Below are 23186 nucleotides of genomic sequence, written 5' to 3' on the forward strand. Positions count from 1 at the left end.
GGAAAGGCCAAAACGGTTACATATGATAAGCAAAGCGTTCTTGAGGGTACACGGGATTTTCATCTAGTCACTTTCATCATGTTAGCTTAATCCATGTTCGGTACTTTGATAATTTGATATGTGGGTGGACCGGTGCTTATGTGTTGTTCTTACTTGAACAAACCTCCTACTTATGATTAACCCTCCCGCAAGCATCCGCAACTACGAGAAAAGTATTAAGAATAAATTCTAACCATAGCATTGAACTTTTGGATCCAATCGGTCCCTTACGGAATAGCGCATAAACTAGGGTTTAAGCTTCTGTCACTCTTGCAACCCATCATCTAATTGCTACTCCACAATGCATTCCCTTAGGCCCAAATATGGTGAAGTGTCATGTAGTCGACGTTCACATGACACCACTAAGGGAATCACAACATACATACTATCAAAATATTGAAAACATATCAAGTTCACATGATTACTTGCAACATGATTTCTCCCATGACCTCAAGAACAAAAGTAACTACTCACAAATGATAATCATGCTCAGGATCAGAGGGGTATTAAATAGCATATTGGATTTGAACACATAATCTTCCACCAAATAAACCATATAGTAATCAACTACAAGATGTAATCAACACTACTAGTCGCCCACAAGCACCAATATATAGTTCCGGTAACAAGATTGAACACAAGAGATTAACTAGGGTTTGAGAGGAGATGGTGCTGTTGAAGATGTTGATGGAGATTGTCCTCCCCAAGACGGGAGAGTTGTTGGTGATGATGATGACGATGATTTCCCCCTCCGAGAGGGAAGTTCCCCTGGCGGAATTGCTCCGCCGGAGGGCAAAAGGGCTCCTGCCCAAGTTCCGCCTCGAGACGACGGCGCTCCGTCCCAAAAGTCCTCTCCTTATTTTTTTTCTAGGTGAAAATGACTTATATACCAGAAGATGGGCACTGGAGGTGGGCCTAGGTGAGCACAACCCACCAGGACGTGCCTGGGCTCCTTGGCGCGCCCAACCTGGTGGGCACCCTCTGGTAGTTATTTGCTCCAATATTCCTCATATATTTGATAAAAAATCTCCGTGAAGTTTCAGCTTGTTTGGAGTTGTGCAGAATAGGTGGCCTGACGTAGCTTTTCCAGGTCCAGATTTCCCGCTGCCAGAATTCTCCCTCTTGCATATTATGAGAGAAAAGGCATTAGAATTACACCAAAAAGCATTATTATGGATAAAAACATTAAAAATAACAGTAAGAAAACATGATGCAAAATGGATGTATCAAGGTCCAGGGGGCCCACAAGGACGGGTGGCGCGCCCAGGGGGTGGGTGCGTCCCCCGCCCTTGTGGCTAGGGTGTGGGCCCCCTTCACTTGATTCTTTCGCTAGTATTTTTTACTAATTCCAAAACTGATCTCCGTGAAGTTTCAGGTCATTCCGTGAACTTTTATTTATGCACAAAAATAACACCATAGCAATTATGCTAAAAACAACGTCAGTCCGAGTTAATTTCATTCAAATCGTGCAAGTTAGAGTCCAAAACAAGGGCAAAAGAGTTTGGAAAAGTAGATACGACGGAGATGTATCAACTCCCCTAAGCTTAACTCATTGCTTGTCCTCAAGCAATTCAGTTGACAAACTGAAAGTGATAAAGAAAAACTTTTACAAACTCTGTTTGATCTTGTTGTTGCAAATATGTAAAGCCAGCATTCAAGTTTTCAGCATAGATTATGAACTAACCATATTCACAATAACATTTAGGTCTCACATTTACTCATATCAATGCCATAATCAACTAGCGAGCAATAATAATAAATCTCGGATGACAACACTTTCTCAAAACAATCATGATATTATAATAAGATGGTATCTCGCGAGCCCTTTCTGAGACCGCAAAACATAAATGCAGAGCACCCGTGAAGATCAAGGACTGACAAGACATTGTAATTCATGGTAAAAGAGATCCAGTCATACTCAATATAAATTACCAACACATACAAATGACAGTGGTGCTCTCTAACTGGTGCTTTTTATAAGAGGATGGTGACTCAACAATAAAAGTAAATAGATAGGCCCTTCGCGGAGGGAAGCAGGTATTTGCTGAGGTGACGGAGCTCGAGTTTTGAAATAGAGATAAATAATTTTTTGAGCGGCATGCTTTCATTGTCAACATAACAACCAAGAGATCTCGGTATCTTCCATACTAGATACATTATAGGCGGTTCCCAAACGGAATGGTAAAGTTTATACTCCCCCAGCACCAACAAGCACACTCCACGGCTGGTCCGAAACAACGGGTACCGTCCAACTAACAACAGTCTCAGGGGAGTTTTCTTTGCAATTATTTTGATTTGATTTGATCATGGGACTGGGCATCCCAGTTACCAGTCATTTTCTCGTGAATGATGAGCGGAGTCCACTCATCGTGAGAATAACCCACCAAGCATGGAAGATATTGACAACCCTAGTTGATACATTAGCTATTCGAGCATACACAACAGATTATCATTTGAAGGTTTAGAGTTTGGCACATGCAAAGTTACTTGGAATGGCAAGTAAATACCACATATAGGAAGGTATGATGGACTCATATGGAACAACTTTGGGGTTTATAGAAGTGGATGCACAAGCATCATTCCCGCTTAGTACAAGTGAAGGCTAGAAAAATACTAGGAAGCAACCAACTATTGAGCGACAACAGTCATAAACATGCATTGAGATTAACCAACATTGAATGCAAGCATGAGTAGGATATAAATCACCATGAACATAAATATCGTAGAGGCTATGTTGATTTTGTTTCAACTACATGCGTGAACATGTGTGCCAGGTCAAGCCACTCGAATCATTCAAAGGAGGATACCATCCTATCATACTACATCACAACCATTTTAATTTCCATGTTGGCATGCAAGGTAAACCATTATAAACTCCTAGCTAATTAAGCATGGCATGAGTAACTATAATCTCCAATTGTCATTGCAAACATGTTTCATTCATAATAAGCTAAATCAGGAACGATGAACTAATCATATTTACAAAAACAAGATAGGTCGAGTTCATACCAGCTTTTCCCCATCTCAATCATTTCATCACATGTCGTCATTATTGCCTTTCACTTGCATGACTGAACGGTCTAGATAATAATAAGAGTGCTTGTGCATTGGACTAAGCTGGAATCTGCAAACATTTATTCAAAGGAGAAGACAAGGTAATATCGGCTCTTTGTTAGATCAACAATAATGCATATGAGAGCCACTCAACATTTTCATCGTGGTCTTCTCCTCTTGACCCCCAAAGAAAAGAAAAGAAATTCGGAGAAACACACTGAAATATTTTTGGAGTTTTTGTTTTTCTGAAGGAAGTTGTCGGTGTCAAAACCGACGGATCTCGGGCAGGGGGTCTCGAATTGTGCGTCTAAGGCAGATGGTACCAGGAGGCGGGGGACACAATGTTTACCCAGGTCCGGGCCCTCTCGATGGAGGTAATACCCTACTTCCTGCTTGAATGATCTTGATGATATGAGTATTACAAGATCTGATCTACCACGAGATCGGAGAGGCTAAACCCTAGAAGCTAGCCTATGGTATGATTGTTGTTCTCTCTATCGACTAGCCTGACCCTGGTTTATATAATGCACTAGAGGCCTAGGATAACAAGAGTCCTAGCCGAATACGCCGGTGGGGGAGGAGTCCTTGTATTGACCACCAAGTCTTGTGGAATCTTCCTTGTATGCGGCAGCAGTCCGAACTGGCCCATGAGTATACGGCCATGGGGTCCTCGGCCCAATCTAACTGACCAGGAGACGACGTGGTGAGTACCCCCTAGTCCAGGACACTGTCAGTAGCCCCCTGAACCAGTCTTCAACTTGGGGACGCTCCTCGGTTATTCCAAACTATTCTCTGTCTTCGGTCGTTGGTCTTGAAAACTAGTTCAACAAATCTTCCCATCTTCTATCTTGAGGATTGCCGAGCTAAATCTGAAGATCTCACACGTCGGGTATCCGAGGAGCCCTTTAAGTCTTCGGTCTTTATCAATGCCTTGTTATTTTTATGCCACACCTCGGGTTTGAAGTTGTTCCCGGGCAGCAGCGTCCTCTTGTGTCCGAGCTCCAACACCGGACTGCATTCGAGGTATCTTTTGCAGCCGAGCACCAACGCTGGACCGCTTTCCGAGCTCCAACGCCGGAATGTATCCGAGCTCCAACGTCGGACTATGTCCAAACTCCAACGCCGGACTGTATCCAGGCTCCAACGCCGGACTATATCCGAGGTGTCATATCACCTTGGTTCAAAAAAGTCCAAGGAGTTTAGCCGAGCTTAATGCCAAAAATGCCCTCTATGGAGCCAGCCACTCGCGCTTGAGCTTTATGCCGGACTGCTTCCGAGGTGGTGCACCACCCCGACTGTGGGTCAATTTTTTGTCAATATTTTTGATTGGTGCAATTTATTCTCTGCCGAGATATATAGCCAGTAGCCCTCGAGGTGTGTATCGCTCTAAAACCCGAGATGCACCTGAAGGATGATGTAAGACCATTGATCCCAGTAGCTGCTGAGACTCAGGTTGATTTGCAAAATCGGCCTGAGGATCAAGTCCTAGCTCGGCAGAATACTTTGGGGCACAAAAAGCGACGTGCTCAGTCCTCGAGACTCAGGTTGGGTGCGGCCGACCAATCTGAGGATCAAAATCTCCTCGGAAACTGTATTGCACTTAAAATTTTCTGCATTGGACAGGCAATGCAGTAGCCCCCGAGACACTGGTCGGGTGGCAAGACCATATCAGGGGATCGATGTGCCCCTTTAATATTTGTAAATAATAAGCCCGGAGCCCAGTAGCCCCCGAGCCTTAATGCGGGCACGGGTGGCCGAATTAAGGATCTATATCCATAGTAAAATCACAAATTATGTGTAATGACTCTATGTATCCAAGTACTTTACGTCATTAATGCTCGGATCCGCATTGTACAAAACTTTGTTGACCGACCATAAGCTTCCACCTCCTCGGCCAGTACCCAAGGAGTGTTTGTCATACTTTATAAAGCCTTTATGAGGGCAAAGATTTACGACAAATAAGGCAATCTGGCCATACGGTTTTATAAACAAAGGTATGCAAAGAGATATGTTATATTACTGTTTAACATAAGAAATGTCTTCCAAAGAAAATAGTCCTGCTATCGGTTCCTTTCTTTGGGTTGTTATGCTAAGCATAATCATGAAACCTCAGCTCTAATGTAAGAGCAAAATATTGAGGATTTAGTTTGGGAGGCCAGTTACTAGCCCCCGGTAGTGTTCGGCGACAGTCGAGGTCAAGCCGTAAACACTTCGGCCAATGTTATGAATGGCCCGTCATTTAACACAGTCATCAGATCGCTGACCAGTTTACGCTTATTGTGACAGTCAGTTTTCGGCTTTCTCCACTGAGGTGCTTAACCATGTGAGCTGGAAGCACAATCGCAGTGGTTCTCCCTTTGCACACCTAGCCGAACAAAGTGGAACGTAGGAGGCAAGCGTAGGAGCCGGGCAACCCAACTATTGACCGAAGACACAATTCAAAACCGACGCATATATAGCAATATCCGAGAATGTTTTTGCTGAATCTCTAAAGGTGTCCGGCGTTGCACTGCGAGACTTGTGCTGGAAACACACAAATAGTTTGAAAGTGTCATAAGCTTGGAAAACCAAAAAACGTCAGTAAAAACTTGACGTCCGAACAAGATCAAGTGTCCGGTGCCAATCCGAAAATTGGGAAAAAAATTGTGCTTCTGTCGTGCTTTAACATGACACATCCGATCTCAAGACTTCACGTGGGTCAGCCTACGGCTTCAAGCTCCTTATCCCAAAGGTGGAGTACTTCTCCGAGGTCAGTTCAGCAAACTAAACTCAAGCGGCTTTCAGAGAGAAGACAGGCTATCCGGCTATTGCCATAAACTCGAGTCGAAAAAGGAGCGGTAGAAAAAGACTTTGCAACGACCAATAAGAAAACACATTTACTATAAAACAGCTCATATAAATTTTAAGAGCCCCCAAGTGACTTGGGTAAAAGAATTTTATGTATAATGATTATATGTACCGAAGTACTTATATCATATCTGTGTTCACCCGAACTTTAAATGCGTCTTAACCGACCGTCGGCTTCTCCCTCTACGGCCAAGGGACAAAAAGTGTCATGTACACCTGTCGAGAGTATCGATGGTGTTTCCGATGACCAGGCAATCAGGCCATAAGGCTGTAACAGACAAAGCGTGCTGAGGGAACTTATGCTATATTACTGACGAAGTGTAAGAAGCATCTTCGAAAAAATAGTACCCCCACCGATACCTTCCTTCGGTGCTCATTATTACTATGAGACTTGTGCAATAGATTTTTTTTACCCATGAGTTCCGTTGTGTGCCGACCATGATTGAAAACAATAAGAGCGCTAGCTTTCGGCTTCACCCAGTCTGAGGTCAGAGCTCGGATGACCCGGTCGTGACAATCGCAGAGGTGCTCCCTTTACTCCCTATCCGAACAATCGGGAACGTAGGGGTAAGCACAGGAGCCAGGCAACCCAGCTTGCAAATCGCTTAGGTCAATATGGTGCATATTGTGGCGTAATACACGAACAAGGAACGAAGCCGTACAAGTATAATCATATGCAAGAGGAAAAACTCCATCGAGGGAGCCCCCAAATAAATGGGGTATTTGAATATGCGCATCACAAACAAAGTTTTGACAAGGAACTTTGTCACAAACAACTTTGTGCCGAAAAGTATAATGCTTGGTCGAACCAAACAAAATTTAAAACTGAAAGTTTTTTAGCATGAAAGCAACTTAGCTGGTTAACGTGCTCGGTGTTGATGACGCGATTCAGGCTTGTGGCGGGACGAAGACGCCCATTGATCTGTGACAGATCCGACAAGGTTCGCAGTCCTCGGCATGGACGAGGTCCCAGCCCCCAGGCCATAGGTGTCCGAGCAAGGAGTTCGGCACTCCGAAGTAGTGACCACCTAATGCAGTCAAAATCGATTACCTGCACACATAAAACAGTGTGGTCTAGGAAATAATAATATATATATATAATCCTTGCATAATTGCTTTACACAAAAATAATTTATTTAAAGAAATGTGGCCTGGCGCCAAAGCCAATGTCGATGCAGGGCGTCAGCGTGACGCAGTGAAGGCGTGATAAAGCCTGAATTTGCAGGGCGGTCCGGGCTCCAGATGCGGCGTTCGCCGAACTATGTATGGAAACTGATTGAACCACCATGCGACCGTTTTTAATGTGGCCGCCATTTGATAGACCTGTGTACAGATGATGGAACAAACCAGAGTAATAATTCCTTAAGAAAAATAAACCCAACAAGCAAAATTTGTTAGGATTAATAGCATCTGGTTTATTTGTTGTATTATTCTGAAGAAAAGCAACTCCCAAAATCGGGAATCGATATGCACACCCATTGCCTGATGGCGATAAAGCGATGGCCTGGTGATGCTGGCAAAAGTTGGCTTGCCAAGGTGAAGCCCTCGGTCCAGCTAACGTGATGAAGTTGGTCTGCTGGTGACGCCGAAGTCACCGGAGTATGTTGATGAAGAAATAGCCAAGTCCCCGGTCTAGCCGAGGTGACGGAGCAGGCCGGTGAGGAGTTGTTGTAGCCGCCATGTCAGCCGAGGTGTTTAAGTAGTTTGGTGTGATGGACATTGGCTCGAAGAAGCAACAGTGCAGCCATGCCGACCCAGGTCGTAACTTGTGACGCAGCCAATGCTGGTTTGATGAAGTGATCATGCGGCGATGCCGGTGTGCCTGCTCCGTGTAATCCGTGGGACGGTGATGTTGGTGATGATTTATCCTTGGTGATTCCGAACTCTTATTCGGCTCGCCTAGGTGAGGATCCGAAGAAGTTGAGTTCGGCTTTAAAAGCGACGACATGTCTAGCGTAGGTCGGCAGTCATGGAGCTATATTGCTGGACTGGTTTGACACCAGCGTGATGGCGAAGATTATCTCAGAAGAGGATTAAAATTTTATGGGTACGTGTTAAAAACAACGCACAATACTTTTGAAGAAAATTCTTTTTAAAAAGGTTGTCAAATATCACGTTCATAAAGAAACATGAATTCGAGTCGGATCCGTATTCGCGCAGGAAACAGATCTGAAAAGTGATGCACTAATCGGAAGGTTCCCGGAGTTTGGACGGTCGGATCGAGCTGAAATTTTTAGGGGTGGTAGATATGGGAATTACGCAGCAGATGAACGGTTAGATCTTCCAAAGGACGTCCGAGCTGGGCTCTGGAGACCACGCCCTAAACTCGTCCAGATTCCCGTCTGGTTTTGACAGGGTTCCGGTATATCGTAGATTGTCACAGATTCCTCCATCGGAACTCGACGAAATTTTTCAGAGTTGTTGTAGACTCGATTCGTCACAATTCCACCGAAGCAATCATTAAAACGACACTCGAGGAGGCGGTGGCGGCGGATACGCGTTCGCTGTCCAGAAAAACAGCACGGTCGCCCGAGGGCAATGTTGACGTTGAGCCCCCGAGCTCCATGGACGATTCCTCCATGATCTTGATAGAGATCGGAGTTGGTGTTGATGAAGTCCCTCGTCCAAACATGACGATCAGAGGCAGGGCACAGTCCTCGGTCAAGCCAAGGTGACCAGTCGAGCCGGTGACGAAGATGTTGACGTCGCAGTCAATCTGTAGATGAGCCATCGATCCTTTTGCCGATCACACATCGGAACTCTCAATGAAAGCACCAATGTCAGTGTCAAAGCCGGCGGATCTCGGGTAGGGGGTCCCGAACTATGCGTTTAAGGCGGATGGTAACAGGAGGCGGGGGACACAATATTTATCCAGGTTCGGGCCCTCTCGATGGAGGTAATACCCTACTTCCTGCTTGATTGGTCTTGATGATATGAGTATTACAAGAGCTGATCTACCACGAGATCGAAGAGGCTAAACCCTAGAAGCTAGCCTATGGTATGATTGTTATTCTCTCTATTGACTAGCCTGGCCCTAGTTTATATAATGCACCAGAGGCCTAGGATAACAAGAGTCCTAGCCGAATACGCCGGTGGGGGAGGAGTCCTTGTCTTGACCACCAAGTCTTGTGGAATCTTCCTTGTATGCGGCAGTAGTCCGAACTGGCCCATGAGTATACGACCATGGGGTCCTCGGCCCAATCTAACTGACTGGGAGACGACGTGGTGAGTACCCCCTAGTCCAGGACACTATCAGAAGTAAAACAAGAACGAGAAAAACTATTTACACGGGAAAGCTCCCAACAAGCAAAAGAAGAACGAGAAATCTTTTTGGGTTTTCTTTTAATACTACTACTAAGCATGCATAGAAAGGAAACTAAATACAACTATTTTTTTTGTTTTTCTTAAGGTTTATCAAACACACAAGAAGAAAGCGAGAAAAAGAAATAAATTAACATGGATAATACAATGAAAGAGTATGAACACCGACAACTAAAAAGAGTGTGTGAACATGAATGTCGGTGAGAAATACGTACTCCCCCAAGCTTAGGCTTTTGGCCTAAGTTGGTCTAAGCCCATGGATGGCCTGGTGGATATCCAATGCTAGTATGTTGCTTGAGAAGACTATGCCACTAGGTGAATTTCCTGATAAATAACTTGCTAAAGCTAATGATATTGAGAATGTTGAAACTGATGAAATTGTTGAAACTGAAAATTATGAAATACCTAATAGACATAGCCCCCCTAGATATGAATTGCCTGAGATACCTGAGGGTTATGTTATGGATAGAGAGGTAGCTAAGGAATTTCTTGCTTGTAAAGATAGAGATGATCTTAAGAAGCTGCTATGCAAGTTGAAAGAAAAATCTTCGAATGCTAGAATGAAATATGATCCTAAGTTTGCAACTTCACCTATCTTTATTACTGATAAGGATTATGAATTCTCTATCTACCCAGAGTTTATTACTTTGGTTGAATCTAATCCTTTCCATGGCTATGAAACTGAAACTGTTGTGGCACATCTTACTAAATTAAATGATATAGCCACCCTATTTTCTCATGAGGAAAAAATTTGTTATTACTATATTCTCAAGTGATTTCCTTTCTCATTAAAGGGTGATAATAAGTTATGTTATAATACTCTTGCTCCTGGTTGTGTGCGTAGTCCCCAGGATATGATTTGTTACTTCTTCGAGAAATATTTTCCTGCTCATAAGAAACACGCTGCCTTACAGGAAATATTCAACTTTGAGCAAACTGAAGAAGAGAGTCTCCCACAGGCTTCTCCAATTACTTAATGCTTTGCCTAATCATCCTCTTAAGAAAAATGAAATACTTAATATCTTCTATAATGGACTAACCAAGGCTTCTAGGGACTATCCAGATAGTTGTCTTGGTTGCGTTTTCAAGGAACAAACTGTTGAACAAGTTGGGAACTATTGAATAATATATTGAAGAATTATGATGATTGGACACTTCCTAAACCACTTCCTAAACCCACTCCGAAGAAGAGGGGTATTTTATTTCTCAGTCTTGAAGATATGCAAGAGGCAAAGAAATGTATGAAGTAAAAAGGTATTAAAGCCGAGGATGTTAAAAATTTACCACCTATTGAAGAAATACATGGCCTTGACACACCACCATGAGTGGTAGAGGTAAATTCTCTTTTAAAGTTTGACGAAGGTGATATTCCTTATAATAAACATCCTAGTCAATGCTTGTATGAATTTGACAATTACATTATGAACCAAGATCATTTCAATGCCTATGTTATGAAACAATTAAAGAAAAATTCTCATATGATTGCTCGCTTGAGTGACTCGTTATTCATAATCACTAATGACGTTAAAGGACTAGGAAAACATGCTTATATGGTTTAGACACAATTAGAACAAGTTGCCAAATCTCAAAGTGAGTTACTCAACGAAATGAATAATAATACGAATGATCATGTTATTAGAGTAATGACTAGGGGAGGTAAAATGACTCAGGAGCCACTTTATCCCGAGGGACACCCTAAAAGAGTTGAACAAGACTCTCAAAGAATTAATACTGATGCACCTAGTCCATCTAAAAAGAAGAAGAAAAAGAAAATGGTAGAACTTTGCATACTTATAGTGAACCCGAGGTAGAAAAACCTTCTGACGATGATAATGATGTTTCTATTTCTGATGCTGAAACACAATCTGGTAATGAGCATTTACCTAGTGATAATGAGAATGACAACGATGATGTTCATATAGATTCTCAACCAGACAATGATGTTGAAATTGAACCTGTTGTCGATCTTGATAACCCACCTTCTAAAAATAAACATTATGATAAGAGAGATTTTGTTGCTAGAAAACATGGTAAAGAAAGAGAACCATGGGTTCAGAAACCCATGCCTTTTCCACCTAAACCATCTAAGAAAAAAGATGAGGAAGAATTTGAATGCTTTGCTGAAATGCTTAGGCCAGTCGTTTTGCGTACTTGTTTGACAGATATTTTAAAGATGGTCGCTTATGCTAAATATATGAAAGATATTGTCACTAATAAAAGAAAAATACCTGAAGCTGAAATCTCCATCATGCTTGCAAACTACTCTTTTACGGATGGAGTACCTAAGAAATTAGGAGATCCAGGAATACCAACTATACCATGCTCCATTAAAAGAAATTATGTCAAAGCTGTCTTATGTGATTTGAGAGCTCATGTTAGTGTTATGCCTTTCTCTTTATACAAAAGACTTGATTTGAATAAACTCACACCTAATGAAATATCATTGCAAACGGCTGACAAATCAACTGCCACACCTGTCGGTATCTGTGAGGATGTGCCCGTTGTAGTTGCAAATGTTACTATCTTGACAGACTTTGTTATACTTGAGATGCCCGAGGACGATAACACATCGACTATCCTTAGTAGACCCTTCTTGAACACTGCAGGGGCTGTTATTGATTGCAACAAAAGCAAGGTCACTTTTCATATCAATGGTAATGAGCATACGATGCACTTTCCGAAGAAACAATTTCAAGTGAATGGTATTAATGTTATTGAAAAGGCTCTGACAATTATTATTGGAAGCTTTCAACTTCCCCTTCCTACTGCCAAAAAGATATATGAAATACTTATTTTTGGGGATATGCATATTCTCGTTGAGGTAACTTAGTGTTTTACGAAAGTTCTTCAGGTTCATGCTAATCGAAAGTGGTTGTTAATAATACTTGATCAACCTTATTAATGGATTATTTAGTGAGCACAACCTTATTTTGTTATTAATGGGTTTTTTGTATTCTGTTATCCCTTTAGCTCACTTCATCACCTACCTCCAAAAAAATCTATGTAGCTCTCTCTCCCTCTCTCTCTCTCTCTCGTGTTCTTGCTCTCAAACTCGCGAATTTCGATCTCTTTGTTTGGAGCTCCATTTTCAAAACTGTTTTTGGGGATTCCTACTTGGTATGTGACTCATCCATTGCTCCAATTAGTTTTTGTTCTAGTGGTTTATATTTTGAGTAATTAGCTACTCTTGGTGCTGCTGTAAATGAGCTTGTGTGTCAAATTCTTTGAGTCCCAAGTAGTTTGAATGCTTGATATAGCCTCTAGGAATCCCTATGAGTAGTTACTATCAATCTTGTGAAGTTTTATTGATATCATTTTTGTGACCCAAAAATTTCAAAAACTGTTCGCAAATAAAATACACCTCTTTAGGAAGAGTTCTTCGAGGTGGACGTCCTCGGAGGCATCATCGAGTGAGAGTTCGATACGACAAGCCTATGTTGAACCAAGGGCAAGCTTGGTGTGGGATACTGACACCAGATCATGCCTATGGCCGTGTGACGAGTTCATGATAGGCGCATGTATTAAATAAGAATTTGATTAGTATGTTCACAATACTGAGCTACCACCCTTGATCAGAGATAAGTGCACTCAGCATTACAACCTTACTGAATCATTCACCAAAAAGTTTAAGTATCATCCTCGTGAATTTAGAGTCTATTTTTGCCTTTATGATAAAACCAATAGTATTACCTTAGAAGAATTCTATGATGCATGCAAAATTCCATATTGGGGTTCACTAGATGAACCGCCAAAATCTAACTATGAGATGTTCCTGAGCAGTCTCTGTTGTGGTGGGGATAGGGGAGTTGCACAAGATAGAATAAAAGTATACAATTTCCCTCTATCCATTACTTTGCACTCTTTAATGGCAAATGTGTCGCGGGTAAGCAAGACTACAATACACTCTGTGCCTCAGATTTAAGCCTTATACACACTTCTTTAACGGGCAATAAACGATATAATCTTGGAGCAATTGTTGCATAGGGGCTGCAACATAATGCTGATAGTGGTCATTTATACGGAGGAATTTATGTCTCCCGCTTAGCTGCAAGGCTAAGAGTTTCACCATTGCCTAATGATCCTATTTTACCCACTAGATATCTAGACTTTAATGCGATGCAGTGTCATAAGTTCAATAAGTATGGTGCCACGAATTACAATTACAACTTGATGTTCAATAAAAAAAACCCTATTGTATCTGTTACTTTGCCTGCACCCGCTCTCTTTGATTACTAGGGGAAAGGAAGGTATTACATTTACAAGAGAGAGGCATGTGAGTACAATGCAACAGTGGAAGCTGCCTGTTGAACTGAGGAGGCTGCGCCCAGAGCCTCCACGAGCTATCACTTTTACTATTATCCAAGCCAGGGTTGGTGATCACCAAGCTAGGCGAAAGCCTAAGCTTGGAGGAGTACATATTTCCACCGACATTACATTCATGTTCACACATTTCATTTCAGTTGTCGGTGTCCATCCTATTTCATTGTGTTATCCATGCTAGTTTACTTTCTTGCTTTCTTCTTGTGTGTTTGAAAAACTTTGAGAAAATCTGAAAATATTTCTCTCTTCTTTTCGGTTTTTCTCTCTAGTCTAAATTAGTTGCAGTATTAAAAATAAAACCCAAAAAGATTTCCAATTTCTTCCTTTGCTTGTTGGGAGCTTTCTCGTGTAAATACTTTTTATCGTTTATGTTTTTCTTTCTTTAATTTGCTTTCTTCAAGAAAAAACAAAAACTCCAAAAATATTTCAGTGTGTTTCTTTGAAATTCTTTTCTTTTGTTTCATTGAGTCGTACTAAGGATAAGATCATGATGAAAATATTGCGTGGCACTCATATGCATTATTGATCATCTGACAAAGAGCCCATATTATTTTGTCTTCTCCTTAAAATAAAATGTTGCAGATTCTAGCTTAGTCCACAACACTCTTGCACTATTATTATTTTCATATCATTCGGTCGTGCAAGTGAAAGGCAATAATGACGATATTTGATGAAGTAACTATGGCAGGAAAAGATGGTATGAACTCAACTTATTTTTGTTTTTGTAAATATGTTTAACTCAGTATCCATGATTCAGCACATTATGATTAAACATGTTTACAATGACAATTAGAGATTATAGTTTCTCATGCCATGCTTAAGTAGCTAGGAGTGGATAATGATTTATCTTAGGTGTCAACATGCATTAAAATGGTTGTGATGTAGTATGATGATATGGTATCCTCCTCTGAATGTTTCAAGTGACTTGACTTGGCACATGATCACACATGTAGTTGATTCAAAACCAACATAGCCTCCACGACATTTATTTCCATGGTGTTTACATCCTACTCATGCTAGTATTCAATGTTAATTATTCATAATGCATGATTATGACCATTTTCGCTCTTTAGCTAATCGTTTCTCAACCTATTTGCTAGCCTTTGCATGTACTAAGCGGGAATACTACTTGTGCATCAAAATTCTTAAACCAAAGTTATTCCAGATGAGTTCACTATATCTACCCATATGCGGTATTACCCTGCCATTCCAAGTAAATTTGCATGTGCCACCTCTAAAAATTCAGATGAACATCTATTTTGTGTGCTCGTACCGCTCATGGAGCGACATGGGGTGGTCAGTATCTTCCATGCTAAGTGGGTTATTCTCATGATGAGTTGCACCAGAGGGGCTAGTAATCGGGATGCCCCGTCCCATAATTAAAATTACAATAAAAATAAAAAACTCCCCAGACTGTTGTTTTTATGGAGGGCACCAGAGCATTCAGCTAGCCATGGCTTGTGTTTGTTAGTGGAGGGGGGTAAACTTTACTTTTATCGCTTGGGAACCGCCGCTAATGTGTTTAGCATGGAAGATATTGACAACTCTTGGCCGTAACTTTGACAGGAAAGGTATACCTCCCAAAATTATATTTATCTCTGATTTAACCTTCGAGCTCTCGTTCCTCTACAAATCCTTGCTTCCCTCTTTGAAGGGCCTATCTATTTACTTTTACCTTATTTTACTTTTTGAGTCATCATCTTCTCAAATAAGCACTAGTCCTGAGAGCACTATTGGCATTATCATGTATTGTTTCTAATTAATTTTGTGTGCATCATGACTGGATCTCTTCTACAATGAATTACAATGTTTAGTCGCTGCTTTAACTTTGGAGGTGCTCTGTATTTATGTTTTGCGGTCTCAGAAAGGGCTAGCGAGATACCATTATTGTCATATTATATCATGATTGTTTTGACAACGTGTTGGCATTTGAGATATTTCATTATTGCACGCTAGTTGATTATGCCATTGATATGAGTGAATATCATTTCTAAGAGTTATCCTTTGCATGGTTAGTCATGATCTTTGCTGAAAACATGGGTATTATTTAAGCATATATACGGACACAAGAACAAAAGAGTTTGTAAAAGTTTTTCTTTGTCACTTTCAGCTTGTCAACTGAATTTCTTGAGGACAAGCAATGGGTTAAGCTTGGGGGAGTTTATATGTCTCCTTCATATCTACTTTTCCTAACGTTTTTGCTCTTATTTTGGACTCTAATTTGCATGATTTGAATGAAACTAACCCAGAATGATGTTGCTTTTAGCAGAACTATCATGGTGTTGTTTTTGTGCAGAAATAAAACTTCTCGGAATTGGACGAAACATTTTGGAGAATTATTTTGGTATAAAAGAAAAATATTGGAACCAAGACCCACTTGAGAGGGGCCCAGCTGCCGACTACGAACCAGGGCGCGCCACCCCCCTCTGGCGTGCCCTGGTGGGTAGTGCGGCCCACGAGGCCCCGCTGACCCTAATCCCAACTCTATAAATTACTATTTTTAGAGAAAAATAGGATATAAAGTTTCATCGCATTTCACGATACCGAGCCGATGCCACCTCCTTTTCTTCATCACGAGGCCAGATCTGGAGTCCGTTCGTGGCTTCGGAGAGGGGGATTCACCGCCATCGTCGTCATCAACCATCCTCCATCACCAATTTCATGATGCTCACAGCCGGGAGTGAGTAATCTCTTTGTAGGCTTGCTGGACGGCGAGGGGTTGGATGAGATTCATCATGTAATCGAGTTAGTTTTGTTAGGGCTTGATCCCTAGTATCCACTATGTTCTGAGGTTGATGTTGCTATGACTTTGCTATGCTTAATGCTTGTCACTAGGCCCGAGTGCCATGATTTTATATCCGAACCTTTTATGTTTTCATCAATATATTTGTGTTCTTGATCAGATCCTGCAAGTTATATGCACCTATTACGTGTTATGATCCGCATACCCCAAGGTGACAACAATTGGGATTCATTCCGGTGATGACCGTAGTTTGAGGAGTTCATGTATTGACTATGTGTTAATGCTTTATCCCGGTTCTCTATTAAAAGGAGGAATTAATATCCCTTAGTTTCCTTATGGACCCCGCTGCCATGGGAGGGTAGGACAAAAGATGTCATGCAAGTTCTTTTTCATAAGCACATATGACTATTTACGGAATACGTGCCTACATTATATAGATGAACTAGAGCTAGTTCTGTGTCGCCCTAGGTTATGACTGTTATATGGTAAATATTATCCAACATTATCACCGATCCATGCCTACGAGCTTTTCACATATTGATCTTGCAAAGTTACTATAACTGTTACTATTGTTACAACTGCTACAAAATTATTGCTACTGTTGTTGTCGTTACTGTTGCTATCACTGCTACTACTATCAAACTATCATACTATTGTGCTACTGATCACTATGCTGCAAATATTTAGTCTCCAGGTGTGGTTGAATTGACAACTCAACTGCTAATACTTACAAATATTCTTTGACTCTCCTTGTGTCGAATCAATAAATTTGGATTGAATACTCTACCCTCGAAAACTATTATGATCCCCTATACTTGTGGGTTATCAGCGGCAGAGGTAGGCTCCATGTGGAAGACAGTCATGGCGCCGGCGAGGATAGGGGCAAGCTCTATCGCGGGATAAGAGAGATCGATGTGTAGATAAAATTGGTTTTAAAAGATCATAGGCTAAACTCCAGTTTAAATATATTGATGGGACAAAAAACGATGGGAAAAGATTAACCAAGTGAGGCGAGACTGCCAACTCCCCCTTTAAAAGTAGAGATATGCGGTGATTCTAATTATTGGGCTAATTTGGTATTTTGGCTTATCAAAAGCCTTATTTGATAACTCAGATAGTCCACCAAAAAATACCGGATAATCCATATCCGCGGGATATTACCGATACCATATCCATCAGATGTCCGCCTGACCAAAAGACATATCCGCATCCATATCGGACGGATTCGTGCAAGTGCATATACATATACTTAAAAACGGATGCGGTTTTGAAACAACATCCTACAGTCATATGACATTCACATGGGACCTTAGTGATTTTTCTGAAATTGTTATATGGGCCTATAGTCCATCACATATTTCAACACCATCCACGGCAACCTCCCATCCGCGATGGAGGATGAGGGGCATCAGAGGAGGAAGAGATAGCAGGTTTGGGCGTTGGCTAAGCACGAGCAATGCTACACACACAAGCAGAGTTTTACAAGATTCACGGGATAACTTAGTTGGGATCTCTTGATTGGATAAAAATTAGGGTGAGGGGCCACCTCCCACGGAAAATAAGGGGAAGAAGATTAGTTAGAAGCACAATCCGTGAAAGGCCCGTAAATACCCCGTGCATTTATAATTATCAGCTGAGCATATAGTCATGAATCCAAAAGTCGGCACTCGATGTTCCACTTAATAACAAAACGGTAAAAGCACTTTGAAGATCGAAATTGCAACCGCTGCAGATTCGGAAACTACCCAAAAGATAAGACTGGTCGTAATGAGAGTATCATAACTAATAGCACGCATATCAACTAGTCAATTTTGATGACGTGGTATGAAATTAAATGAAAAAAAATAGTTGAGTATCATACTATGATACTGTATCATAATAAATGCTATGCTACTATGTCTCATACATGTCAATAAATAAAGTCATCTATGATACTATGCATTAGAAAGATAGTATCACACACTAGTATCATATGCATGATACCAGCTTATGATATTACCCATTACAAGCAGTCTAAGGCCTTGTACAATGGAAGGTGCTTAGGAGAGGTGCTTAGAGAAATAAAATAGAATTTTCTTAAGCACCAGTGCTTATTTGTAGAGGGTAGACGCTTAACTAAGCGTCTCTCCTATAGAAATAGGAACCGGTGCTTTAAAAAAATCCGGTTTATTTTTCTAAACACCTCCCTAAACATCTTCCATTGTACAAGGCCTAAGTGTCACACATGTGGCACCAAGACAATTGGTCCAAACGCCCTAATCACTATTGGATCAATTAGCACGAATTCTGGAACAAAACCAGCTCCACGTCATTTGTTGTTGTCGTCCGTTCCAAAATCGCATTACACCGCACGACCCGAGCAACGCCAACCTTATCCACCGCGCTTCCTCTCTTGTCTTCCTCCCTCCCCATTTCTATCTTCTCCTCTCTCAAATCCGACGACTCCCAGCGATTCCATGGCGAGGTGATGGCGTTTTGCAAGGAGGAGTCTGGGGGCATGACGGAGAGACGCGAGAGGTGGCGTGGAGCTGGGCGGGGACGTGGCATGAAGAGGAGGAACTCGGCGGCATCGGCGCCTCAGGGAGCTCGATCCGAGCTGCCGCGGAGCTCCAGGCGGCACGCCTTCCTTCCTGTTGCGGCGGAGCTCCAGGGAGCCACGTCGTGCAACCCCGCCGCCGCGCAAGCTCTATGTCCCTGCGCGCGGTACCCCGATGGCGCCTCCTCCTCGATCTCAACGACGGCATCGGCGACGCACGAGGTGGAGAGGTGGTGGCCGCACCTCCTCATCACAACAGCCGCCGCCATGGCTCCTCGTGCGGGTATCTGGCCGCCGGCGCCGTCCAGGATAGGAGCTCCTCCGCGGGGCCGTGGCGGGCTTGAGGGAGAGGGGCGCCGTCCGAGACAGGAGCGGTGGTGGCCACTGTCGACGAGTTGCTCCACGGCCTCCACCAACCCATGCCCGCACCCTCCTCCCCCTGTTACAGCTGAGTTCGTCCCTGTATCTTTTTAGTTCGTTTTGTTTCCTCACCGGTACGTACTGAATTCCCAGCAGTGTTTCCACTGAATTCCCTAGCTGTGTCGATGATTCATGTGTAGAATGAAACAGTTCGAATTTGCAAGATCATTTTGATTGGCATTCGACTATACATTTTGGGGGTGTCCATGAACTATATGTTAAGCTACATGTATATGTGTGTGTGAGTATTGTACGTAGTCTCTACATCAGGCTAGTATAGCTTACGTGTGTGCAGTTTTCCCTTACGCACACACGTCCCTCCACCTCTCGAGCATGGCCACTCCACGATCTCTATCGTGGCTCAAGTGCCCGCTGCTCCCCTGTATATGTAACCCCTCAGATGAATGGAATCGGCGTGTTCGATCTCTTTCCCTAAAACATGGTATCAGACGCTGCCGCAACCAACCCGTTTGCGCCCGATCTGTCCTCTCCTTCCGCTGCCATGGACACCAATCCCCTAGCCACCCCTGACACCTCTGACGACGATGCGTCCGCTCCGGCCGCGAGCGCGCCTCCGCCCTTTGCTCTGGCGAACGCCCCGCCCGCGAGCGCGCCTCTGTCCACCGTGCCCTCGGCGCCGCTGCTCGCGCCCGGCGCTTTTCCGTCCACGGTCCTGCAGACCATTGACATCCGGCATCACGTTCTGGTCACCCTCGACCTCCATGCCGGCAACTACGCCCAGTGGCGACGCTTCTTCCTCACAATTGTCGGCATGTTCGGCTTGCGCGACCACCTTGTCGCTCCTGCTTCCCCTCGCCGTCGCGATCCCGAATGGGTCATGGTCGACCACTGTGTCGTTCATTGGCTCTACTCCACCGTCTCCCCTGAGCTGCTCGACGCCGTGATGCAGCCCGACGACACTGCCGACGTGCTCTGGGCTGCGATCAAGGGCATCTTCCGCGACAACAACCTCTCCCGGGCGGTGTATCTCGATGCCGAGTACCACGCTGTGCTGCAGGGCGACCTCACGGTGATGCAGTACTGCACTCGCCTCAAGTCCTTCGCCGATCAACTTCGCGACCTCGGCCAGCCTGTCTCCGAGCCGCAGCAACTGTTCGACATGTTGCGCGGGCTCGGGCGCCAGTACCACACCGCGATCCCCCACCTCACCTCGCGTGTCCCGCTGCCCACGTTTCTTGAGGCCCGCTCCTTCCTCCTCCTCGAAGAACATCGCGCCGAGCAGGCGGCTCGCCAGCAAACCGCCCATGCTCTCATCGCGGCGCGCCCGCCGGTCAGCCCAGCGCCCCCGACGCCTTCCTCGATGGCGGGGCTGGTCGCGGGCGTGGGCGCAACCGCCGCCGCGGTCGGGCAACGGGGGGGGGGGGGGGGGGGGGGCTCGTCTTCGGCTCCACCACCCCCGACTCCGCCCGTTCCACGCCCGGCTGCGTTACCAGGCTCCTCCCCGATTGCCCCCTCCTGGACAGGCATGGTCCAGGCGTGGCCTATGCCCTGGCGTGCGCCAGGGGCCGGCGTTCTCGGGCCCCGCCCGGGCGTCCCGACACAGCAGGCTCTCTTCGCCGGTGGTGCACCTGCCGCGCCACTCTCGTATGGCTACGGTGGGTATCCTGCGCTCCTCCCCGGGTTCACCTACGGGTCGCCAGGGGCCAGCTCCAGCAGCGCGCCTCCACCACCGCAGTAGCCCTGGGACATGGGTGGCCTTCAGACTGCGCTTCAGGCCGCGCACTCGTCCTCGCCGCCGCCGCCGACCAGCACCTCGGACTGGTACATGGATTCGGGCACCTCATCGCACATGACCTCCAACCCTGGTACTCTCCACTCCCTTCGTCCTTCTTTTCCTCGTGATATTATTGTTGGCAATGGCGGCCGCATGCCCATTACACACACTGGCCGCGGCTCGCTCATAGCTAACAACTCCTCTCTCGAGCTCCACAATGTGCTCCTCTCTTCCTCCATCATCACCAATCTTCTTTCTGTACGTCGTCTTACTCGCGATAATCCTGTGTCCGTGGAATTTGACGCCTTTGGGTTTTCTGTTAAGGATATCCGCACCTGCCTGGTGATCCTTCGGTGTGACTCAATCGGCGACCTGTACCCGGTGTGCTGCAACCCTGCTGTCCCGCGCGCTAGCTACTTCGCCGGCATCGCGTCTACTGAGTTGTGGCATACCCGTCTTGGGCATCCCTGCAAGGAGGTGCTCCGTTCAGTTGTTAGCATTTCTTCGAATACTACCTAGTTATCATTGATAGCTGTACGCACTATGTATGGACATTTCCTTTTTGAAACAAGTCTGATGTGATCTGTGTGCTCACTGCTTTTTATGCCTATGTTCACGCTCAATTTGAGTGTCCTATCCTGACTTTGCAAACCGATAATGGCCGCGAGTTTGACAACCTCGTCGTCCGCTCCCTTCTCTTTCGACACGGCACAGTCCTTCGCTTGTCATGCCCCTACACGAACCAACAAAACGGGGTTGTCGAGCGTGCTCTCCGCACTCAGAACGAGGGCGCGCGCTTCTCTTCCATGCCTCACTCCCGCCTCGCTTCTGGGCTGAAGTGCTCGCCACCGCCACGCTTCTTCACAATTACAAGCCCTGCGCGTCTAGTTCGTCGCGTACCCCGCATGAACTCCTTGGCGTAGCTCCCGACTACTCCGCGCTCCGCTTTGCGCGTTTTCGGCTGCCTATGTTATCCCAACACCACCTCGATCGCGCGTCACAAGCTTGATGCTCACTCTGTGGCATGTGTTTTCTTGGGCTATCCCCCAAATCATCGCGGTTATCGCTGCTACGACCCAACCACTTGTCGCGTGCTCACTTCTTGCCATGTTCGTTTTGACGAACTCACCTTTCCCTTTGCCACGCCGCAGCTACCACCCGCTCCCACGATCTCTCACCCACGCCTCGTGCCAGTGCCCACCCGTCCTTCCCTGACCACGCACCTCAGTCAGCCCACGCCTTGCCGCTCTCCCGAACGCGCGCGCACACCTAATTTGAACAGCGTCGTCGGATCCCCATCCTGCGGCCCACATTCAAACCCTCCCTCACCCACTTCCCCCGCGTCGTCCACTCCCTCCTCCAGCCCATGCACGTCCGGCTCCTATACATCCGTCGGATCTTCATCCGATGGCTCAGGCCGCTCCGTTGCTCCACCTCCTCCCGCGCCAGGGGTCGTCACTCGTGCACGCGCCGGCGTGTTCCGGCCAAACCAGAAGTACGCCGCGGACTACGTTTGCATTGCCTCTGTCGCCGCTTCCCCGACGATCTCTCCACTCCCGCGCTCTGTGCGCGTTGCTCTTCGTGATCCCAACTGGGTCGCCGCCATGCGAGAGGAGTTTGCCGCTCTCACTGAAAACCGTACCTGGGAGCTTGTGCCTAAACCTTCCCACGCTAATATCATCACGGGAAAATGGGTTTTCCGTCACAAACTGCGCGCGGACGGCACTCTTGAACGATACAAAGCGAGGTGGGTTGTGCATGGCTTCAACCAACGCGCTGGTGGCGACTACGGGGAGACCTTCTCTCCTGTAGTTAAACCAGCGACCATCCGCACTGTCCTCACTCTCGCCGCGTCGCGTCGGTGGCCAGTCCATCAACTCGATGTGAAGAATGCTTTCTTGCATGGCACACTCCAGGAAGAGGTTTACTGTCTTCAACCTGCGGGCTTCATCGACACTGACAAGTCAGATCACGTGTGCCGTCTTTCCAAGCCTCTGTGTGGCTTGAAGCAGGCGCCGCGTGCGTGGTTTCTTCGCTTCACCGGCTTCATCACCACCCTTGGGTTCACGGCGACCCGCTCCAACAGTTCGCTATTCACGCTCGCGCGCGGAGCTGACGCCGCGTACCTGCTGCTCTACGTGGACGATATCGTCCTCACGGCCTCCTCCGAT

General features: G+C 45.2%; 1 pseudogene; it reads left to right on the plus strand.

Moving 5' to 3' along the window:
* Positions 1 to 18631: 18631 nt before the first annotated feature.
* Positions 18632 to 21534, plus strand: LOC147991032 (uncharacterized; annotated as a pseudogene).
* Positions 21535 to 23186: the final 1652 nt, after the last annotated feature.

This window comes from Triticum urartu, chromosome 1A (assembly GCF_056163025.1).
Source record: "Triticum urartu cultivar PI428250 chromosome 1A, HENAU_Tu73, whole genome shotgun sequence".
Lineage (NCBI taxonomy): Eukaryota > Viridiplantae > Streptophyta > Magnoliopsida > Poales > Poaceae > Triticum > Triticum urartu.